Source organism: Aricia agestis, chromosome 16, assembly GCF_905147365.1.
Source record: "Aricia agestis chromosome 16, ilAriAges1.1, whole genome shotgun sequence".
In the NCBI taxonomy this organism is placed as follows: domain Eukaryota; kingdom Metazoa; phylum Arthropoda; class Insecta; order Lepidoptera; family Lycaenidae; genus Aricia; species Aricia agestis.
The window spans coordinates 6,213,472-6,221,982 of record NC_056421.1 but is presented as its reverse complement, the minus strand read 5'-3'; positions in this window follow the sequence as shown (position 1 = coordinate 6,221,982).

The window sequence follows — 8,511 nt, the reverse complement described above, 5'->3', positions numbered from 1 at the left end:
GAGGAGTAATCCTTGTTATTTGTTGCTTCTGTGTTGCCAGTATCTTAAGTATTTGGGAGTTTTTATATTGTTGAGTAGTTTAAATGCTTTAAAATTTGATTCGGTTACCAGATGTTACTCAGGTAAATTATAAACTAGCAGACCATTAAATATATAATTTTGTCATAAATCTCGATGCAATATTGAGGTTTGAACGTTACAAACGTATTAGCAGGCAAATTATTTGCCTGCTATTATAGCTGTATTATGATAATCTGTAAAATAATATTAAATTAGCTCTAGTATTTATCCAAATAAATAATTACAATCATGCATTGCAGAAGTAAAATACGAGTATAGTTTAATTAATTCATATTGAGTTAGTTTAACCTTACAATAATAATTAATTGTATCACAGACCTTGCCAAAATTCCCACAACCTTATTAACCTTCAAAATTCCTTTAACGTGTGGAGATTTTTTACACATGGCAACAGTCGGGGAGGCGGCATTGCACCATAAACGTTATCACTATCGGCCGATCAAGGCGGATCGATCGGCCGATTCTCCTCACGAAATTAAGGAAATCGCTCATGGGGATATTATTCTCGATCCAGATAACATCTGCCCTCGAAGATTTCGTTGTTTTTGCGACGTTTCCCCATAGTTTTGTTGACAATTTAGTTTTTATGCTGGGTCATGCTTGGATTTAATCTATTCTAGTAACTTTTTTTAGGATTTCAAAACTACGCTCGAATTAAAAAAATCTGAAATTGTAACTTTTTTGATCGATTACAATTAATTATTTTGTTAAAATGTTTATGATAGCACTGCTTGAAGAATCCAATAATCTTCAAGAATCAAATATTAATTTAATTATTACTGAAGAAGTGCCACCCATATTCTAAAGCACGGCACGGCGCACACTTTAGCATACTACGAACAACTTAATTAATGTAGAGTTTGGCAGAATTTATATGGTCAAGTTTACGTCAAAATTTTCTTTTGATTCAACTTTAAAGTTAAGTAATCATTAATATCTCTGAGTGCGGTATATTATTAAAACAATATCATTCCCACATGCGTCTGTCCACGGCAATTCCCGCTGACTAGAGGGGGACATTCGGCGAACAGATACTGATCATGAGCGTAATTGTATGTGGCGCTAACGAAACGTTTCGTCTACAAGTGGTGACGTGTGGGCTCACATGACGTCACAATATTGTAAGGGCTCTTCCTTACAAGTCACAGGGATACGACAGTCTTAAGACAGATCATTGCTACATAGCACACAAACTTGTGTATTCTAGAAGTCTGTCTTAAAACTTGTCCTATATCATGTGAGCGCAAAGCAGTTTTTGAGGGAGGTTATTTTTTTATTTCTTACTGTATAATACAATATGTATTATACGGAAATATTTGTTCCTAAAATTTCGGATGGTGCCGGTCTGTATCACAATTCACAATAACTTTCGACTCAGATTCGAAAACTTGTTGTCAATGCTTAGTCGCGATTTGAAAGGATTAATAACAGTACTTACGGTAAATTTTTGAATTCCACCCAAGCGGCAATGGATCAATACCTAATATTATAAGGTATCTGATTTACTCAAAGTATTTTTTATTTATTTTAGACCTTATGAATAGACCGTGATGATGATGAAATATAAATCAATCCATTCTCGCAAAGCCTACGTTCAGCGAGCACTTCAAACAGAACATTAATTGCCCAACTTAAGCAATTACAATTATAACTTTAATAAATTAACTAGGCAATAAATGGCTGCGAGAGAAATAAATTGAAAAATAACGGTGGATATAATTCGCTTAAGTCTAACAACTGTTTTATTGATTCAAGTCACAGACGATTAAACAGAGGAAGCGTATTAGAGGGGCGAGGTACAGTCTAATTAGAGTTATCGGTTAGAAAGTACATCAGAATTAATAAATGTTCAGATAAGACGGCCATTTGTCGTTCGTTTAATTTAATGAACTGTGTCCCACTCCCTGGAAATTGGATTGTTCACAAAATGTTGTTACCTATTTTCTTTGGGTTTTAGGAACAGAGGACCAATGATATCTATATATATATATATATATATATATATATATATATATATATATATATATATATATATATATATATATATATATATATAACAAAAACTCGAAATTTTAGTTTTAAAATATTCGTTGAAGTCCAGGGAAGGTTTTAAAATGACACGAACCGGGTACCACCGGGACAGCTAGTTTATTATAAAAAAACATCATTAAGTAACATTGACAACATCATCAACAAACACAGAAGACAATATAATAATATACGAGTTTTCTCATTAACGGTGAATGAGTAATTTGAGAAGTGAATTTACTATAATATTAATTTGTTAAAGATAACCTTAATATAGTTTAGGCCTCCTTATCAACACCATGTACAATCAGATGATTACTTAAAATGTTTAATTATCTTAATAATTGCTTTTTGACACTATCTAGCTAGTGATGATGATAATTTATAGCCAAAACACTCCTATCCACGTCAACATTTCAACAATACAAAACTATATCAAAATCGATCCACCTTTTGGAATTGCTACGATCATACAGCTCAAACTCATTTTTCATCGGGCGGGGGTAAAAATACCTTCCCGCATGTGAACCCACCGCAACTTATGTCTAATTTGGTCCAAGTTGATTTGGTCGCTTTCTCGTTATAATGCCGGGTGGCCGCCACTTGACAAGAGGATGCCGGGGACAAATAAAATTTCACTCAACCATTATTATTGTCACACATTAAATATGCTTTACGACCCCGTTTAGGACTAAGTAAAAAGATTCGTGGAAATATAAAGGGAAATATTATAATTTTACGATTCGTAAAATGACAATTAAAGTCGCAACTCTTTTATTTATTATCCACTTGCATTCGACTCGCGTTTGACTTGCGTTTGACTGCGTTTGACATGAGTTTGACGTGCGTTTGACGTTGCGTTTTTTTATTGTACATTTTTCCGCAACCAAAACTAACCTATGTTCTATAATAAGTACATAAGTACCAAAATGTTATCAAAAGTCGTTTAGCCGTTAAAGCGCAAAGAGGTAACAGACAAACAGACAAACATTCGAATATTTTATAATATTAGTACGAATAAAAGTGATGATGATGATGGATAAGTAAGAGATTTTCTTTGAGTACGTCATTGAATTAAATTTTCTGTTGCTAATTGTTAGCATCATACGAAAAATTTACTCATTTAAATTTTCATGGTCAGGATCTAATAAAATCCAAAGAAATTAAAAGTAAACAAGCGCTACATAGACTCAACATGATGAAGAAGTTAATCGATTCTGGTAATCTGGGTAGGATTACTCGACCCTTTTTTGCATTTAATTCGGGTTACCGAAAAGACCATCAAAAAAGTAATTATGATGAATTAACGGAAACCAATTTTATGGTAACCGCGTAAAATAAATGATGTATAGTAGACCGTCTTCATACTAAACCCGAATCGGTCGCACGCATCACTTTAGATTCAGTTCAAGTTGCAAGACTATGTTTAAATATTAGTATCTGGATAACCGAGCTTTGCTCGGTATAGCAAACACTCATTGACTTCGTGTTACTTAATAACGCCATCTGCTGGTCGTTAAAACAATTAGTTGCTCGCAAAATGGTATTATTATTCGCCAATGGATGTCAGGAAGAGTCATATTTTTCAGTTTATCGATTATCGATAAAACACGAATAAAAAGATATTTTCTGAAAATGATTCCTAGCTAGATCGATTTATCGCCCCCGCAGCCCCCTATATACTAAATTTCATGAAAATCGTTGGAGCCGATTCCGAGATTCCAATTATACCTACCTATAACTTCACACGTTTCAATGGAGAAAATTTTATCTTAGATAATATTTGCTTTAATTTATTTCGTCTTACTAAAATAAACAAAAATTTTATCGATAGACAGGATGACCACTTCTCCTAAACGGCTATATCAATTTCAATGACTTTTTATTTTCACTAGGTGTCCCAGATAGTTTAAATTCACAAATCAGTGGCGCTACAACTGTTATTTTTGTGTTCATGCAAGACAACGTCTGTCAGACCTGCTAGGTTTATACACATGTATAGGTATAAACCTAGCTACTACTAATATTATAACTCTGTTATAACTATGAACTATCAGGCCTGTCAGCTTTATATTTTGCCGCGATAAAATCTGTTTTCCGAGTCTTAAAGTAATCTCCATATTGAATTTCATAATCTTGATATAATTTCTTTTCAATAATATTTATTATGAAAACAACATGGTGAAGTTACTTTACTGTATGATATTTCTGCTGTGGCCACCGTGAAATACAAGATGTCTTCCCACACACTTTAGAAATCGAATCCGGTAGACTTCAAGATATGATAATTTTTTACCTTTGTAAAGAATCATCGGAGCGAAAGATTATAATTATTAAAATGAATGTATTCTTTCTTATCTTACGGCACCATGCTGGGGTGAGTTGAAGATGTTTTTATCACAATCATTTATAACAACTGTGTTTGAACAACCCTAAGTAGCTCTAAACTTCTGGGGTGTTTTAACTGGTACTATTTCAAGTAACTTTACAAATTCACTTATTTAGTAATCTTAAATAATCCATAGTCCATACTCCATAGTGATATTATAATATTATATTATGCGAAAGTGTGTCTGGCTATCTGTTACCTCTTCACTATTAAGCGGTTGAAACGATTTTTATTGAATAGGTACCTATAACACAATGTAGCATACTTTTATTTTGCCAAAAATATTATATTGTATCACTTATTCTTAGTCCTAAGCATTTTCTTATCTTGGGTCGTTTTTCAATAGAGTGTCACCCCAATGGGGTTAAGTCGCGGCATTAGTGAGAATATCTCCAAGTAACATTCACGTGGGGACAAACTTCTTACAACGGGCCCTGATTATACGTACCTCGAATATCATTTCATATTCCAATATCTTATATCTTTAAACGAGCAATTCTGTATATAATTATATATACATTTATAATTGGAATCTCGGAATCGGCTCCAACGATTTTCATGAAATTTAGTATATAGGGGGTTTCGGGGGTGATAAATCGATCTAGCTAGGAATCATTTTTAAAAAATGTAATTTTATTCGTGTTTTATCGAATACGGAGCAAAGCTCGGTCAAATAGCTAGTTGTTATAATACGTAAAATAATGTTTTCATTTTTCTGTGATTTCAAAGTGAATAAATATTGCTTAGTTTAGTTATTAATTATATATTTTGTAATGCATCCAGCTGTGCAATTAACTTTTATGATATTTCCAGTGCTAACTAATTACGTTTTCAAAAAACAGCTCAATAGATTACGGAATCTCAAGTTTTTGGATCAAAAATACTTACAGAGATTCAAATTACATAAATCGCAAAATATAAGGTCAATAATGAAAATTGTCAAGTGACACTATAAAAGCACCGAAACGAAATTCGAAGAATGGGATTCGGGACCCTGACGTTGATATTAGGGCATCGAGACCGGGTTTTCCCGAAACCCGAAAACCCGGGTTTTGGGGATCATGTAAAAACCCGGGTTTCAAAAATGGAACCCGGGTTTTTCGAGTTTTTCGGGTTTTTCGTTTTTTTGATAATTATTAAAGGCCAGACCTGATTTAATGGTATTTATAACAAACTAACATACAAATTATTTATTTTATAACATATTGTATAGGTTTAAATATTTATATTGGTCATAATTAAACAAAATATAATATTTTAAGGAAAAGTTTCGTTTTAGAAGCATTAAAGACTAATTGTCATAAAAATATTTATTAATAATACATATTTTAAAAAACCTACCAAAACTATTCAATGTAAAAAAGCCAAGTCTCTTCAAACAATCTAGCCTTCGCAAAAAGTTTTCAAATTTCATAGAAGCCAAGTCTTGTTAAACTTATTTTATAGTTTTCAATCAACATTCAGTATTGACTACAGCTTTGTTTATTATGAGATCACAGGCTTACAAAATAAAGTGTGGATAGCTTCAAAGGGTTCTAACGTCTAAGTCTGCTGAAAGTACCGTAGACTTTTGATGATGGGCAAGTCAGCCACTAGGTGACAAAACGTTGAAACTTGTATGGACCGTTGGTGATAAAATACACCCTATAAAATAAACAAAGTCTTCGGGGTATTTGTATTTTTGGAATATCTAAAAACCTGTCAGGAATTTTTGAAGACAGTGTATGGAACAATGATAGCTTATTTTTTAATATTTAATAAAACATATTATTAAAAATACTTTTTTTCTGAATTTTATCGTTTATAAAGCAATCACAGGCATCTACAGTCACAAAAAATCAATGATAAGTCAACAAATCTTTATTTCGTTTCATAAACTGAAAATTTTATTCGAATGAGATATTTTTATTGCTGATTGTCAAATTAATAGTAATAATTTATACTAATTGATTTTTGGCTGCATACAGTATTTTTACAAAAAAATATTTATTGTGTCCTGCTGCGGTATGACACCCAGTCATTTTTAATTTACCTTTTAAAATTTACCTTAAATTGCAAAAGAATATTCGGCTTCATACCGTAGCAAGGCAGACAAAAGGCAATTTCAAGTAAAAACTAGTCACAAAAATTTAATTACAGGTATATCATTAATTAGGACCAAATAATTATTAATAACGTGACAATCAGCAATAAAAATGTAAAAGATTAAATAAAGATTTGTTGGCATACGCTTTATATTTAAGGTTATTCTTCCATTTACTGTCTTCAAAAATTCTTGATAGATTTTTATATATTTCATGAAATATAAATACATTTAATAATATAATTATTATGTAATTTGGAGGTGAAGCTTGTTGTAATACTTAATCTTGGCCCGAAAATCTTAATCCCTAGCTTTGATAAGATCCAATATATATAATAGGAGAGGTAAATAGTCGCTTTTTTTTAAAGTATGTGACCGCACACCATGGTATTTAAATAGTATTTTACTGGAAAGGTGTTGGCAATCGCTGAAAATCATATTTAAAGTATTTTCGCTTCGTTAATGTTTTAGTTTTAAGAAAACCCGTTTTTGTTTTTCGTTTAAAAAAACCCGAAAACCCGGGTTTTGAAAAAAGGGTCCGGGTTTCGATGCCCTAGTTGATATTAATTCACGGCATTATCTGTCGGCGAACAGTCGTAGAACTTTCCTTCTCAGTTCGTCATAATTAATACTTTTAATTAGCTGGAATTCGTTAGAAATGACAAATTGAATATTTCGCCCATGACTATTAACAATGTCGGATGTGCAAAATCGTCATTTTTGTTTTATTTCATAAAATATGTCCTTATAACCAAGGCTATCGTGAGCTGAAAAGAAAAAATCTATATTATGCGTAGTTTCTGAAATAGCCACATTAAAAATGTCGTATATTACTAAGATAGCCCGCTAACAATGTCGGATAGTCACTACCTACGTTATTAACGGAACGCGGAAGCGAATAAGAGCGCACGATGTGCCACATCCGACTATTTTAACGGAGGGAAAGGACGTCGCGCTGTCACTTGATTTTTTGCTACCGTAGTTATATTTTTTTACTTTTCGACGCCATTTTGAATGTCTACAAGATCAGCACGGCCAATTAAAACTTGATACTCAACGAAATTAAGAAAAATATAGTAAAAGGCAACAAAAGCTGATGGTAATATTATGTTCAAAGCTAACGCTAGTGCGGAAAATGGTATTTACTATTCTTTATAATCTTTTTAAATATTTTAACGGTATAGCTTATGTTTTATTGCTTTAGATTTGATTATGAGATGAATTCTTAACTTCATCAACTTTAATTTATCGTAGGTAACTTAAAACTGTAGGATGTAATTTTTTATTTATTAATCGTATTTTTCATGGTTTTGCGATTTGGTGACTAGTAGCCGCAATAAAGCCAGACTTTTTTGGCATTTTGCTATTAAGCAGGTACACAACAAACATAAAGATTTACTCAAATTATCTAAAAGTGACATGATTCCCAAAAATAATATCTAAAATGCTATTTAAAATACCACAATGGATCAGAGAAAATCTCGGATGAAGAAGACTGCTTTTGAATAATTAATCTAATAAATACTAATCTCAATTTTTCATGTAAAAAAAGGCTGTGGTGGTACGTAAGTGACCTAAAATGTAGAAATTTTTAAGAACTACTTGACTCCGCGAACTTCGTTTCATGGGCCTGCAAAACAGTCAGTCCTTCGTCACTATCATCTCTCAAGCATATTTGGAAGATCTAGATGAGATCGATAGCCGGTCGTTCGACTTGCAAATATAATATTTTCCATTACACATTCTTGCTAGCCGCCGCCGTTGCCGCGTCAGCGCGGGCGCCTTATTTTGAGCTTTGATCAAACTGTCCTTACTTTTTAAATATTTGGCTCATGGTAATAATTTGAAGGACAATTCTGTTTTTCACATTATTCCAATTAATATTTTGATATTTATGTAGGTAAGGATTAATAACGAATATGCAAAAAAG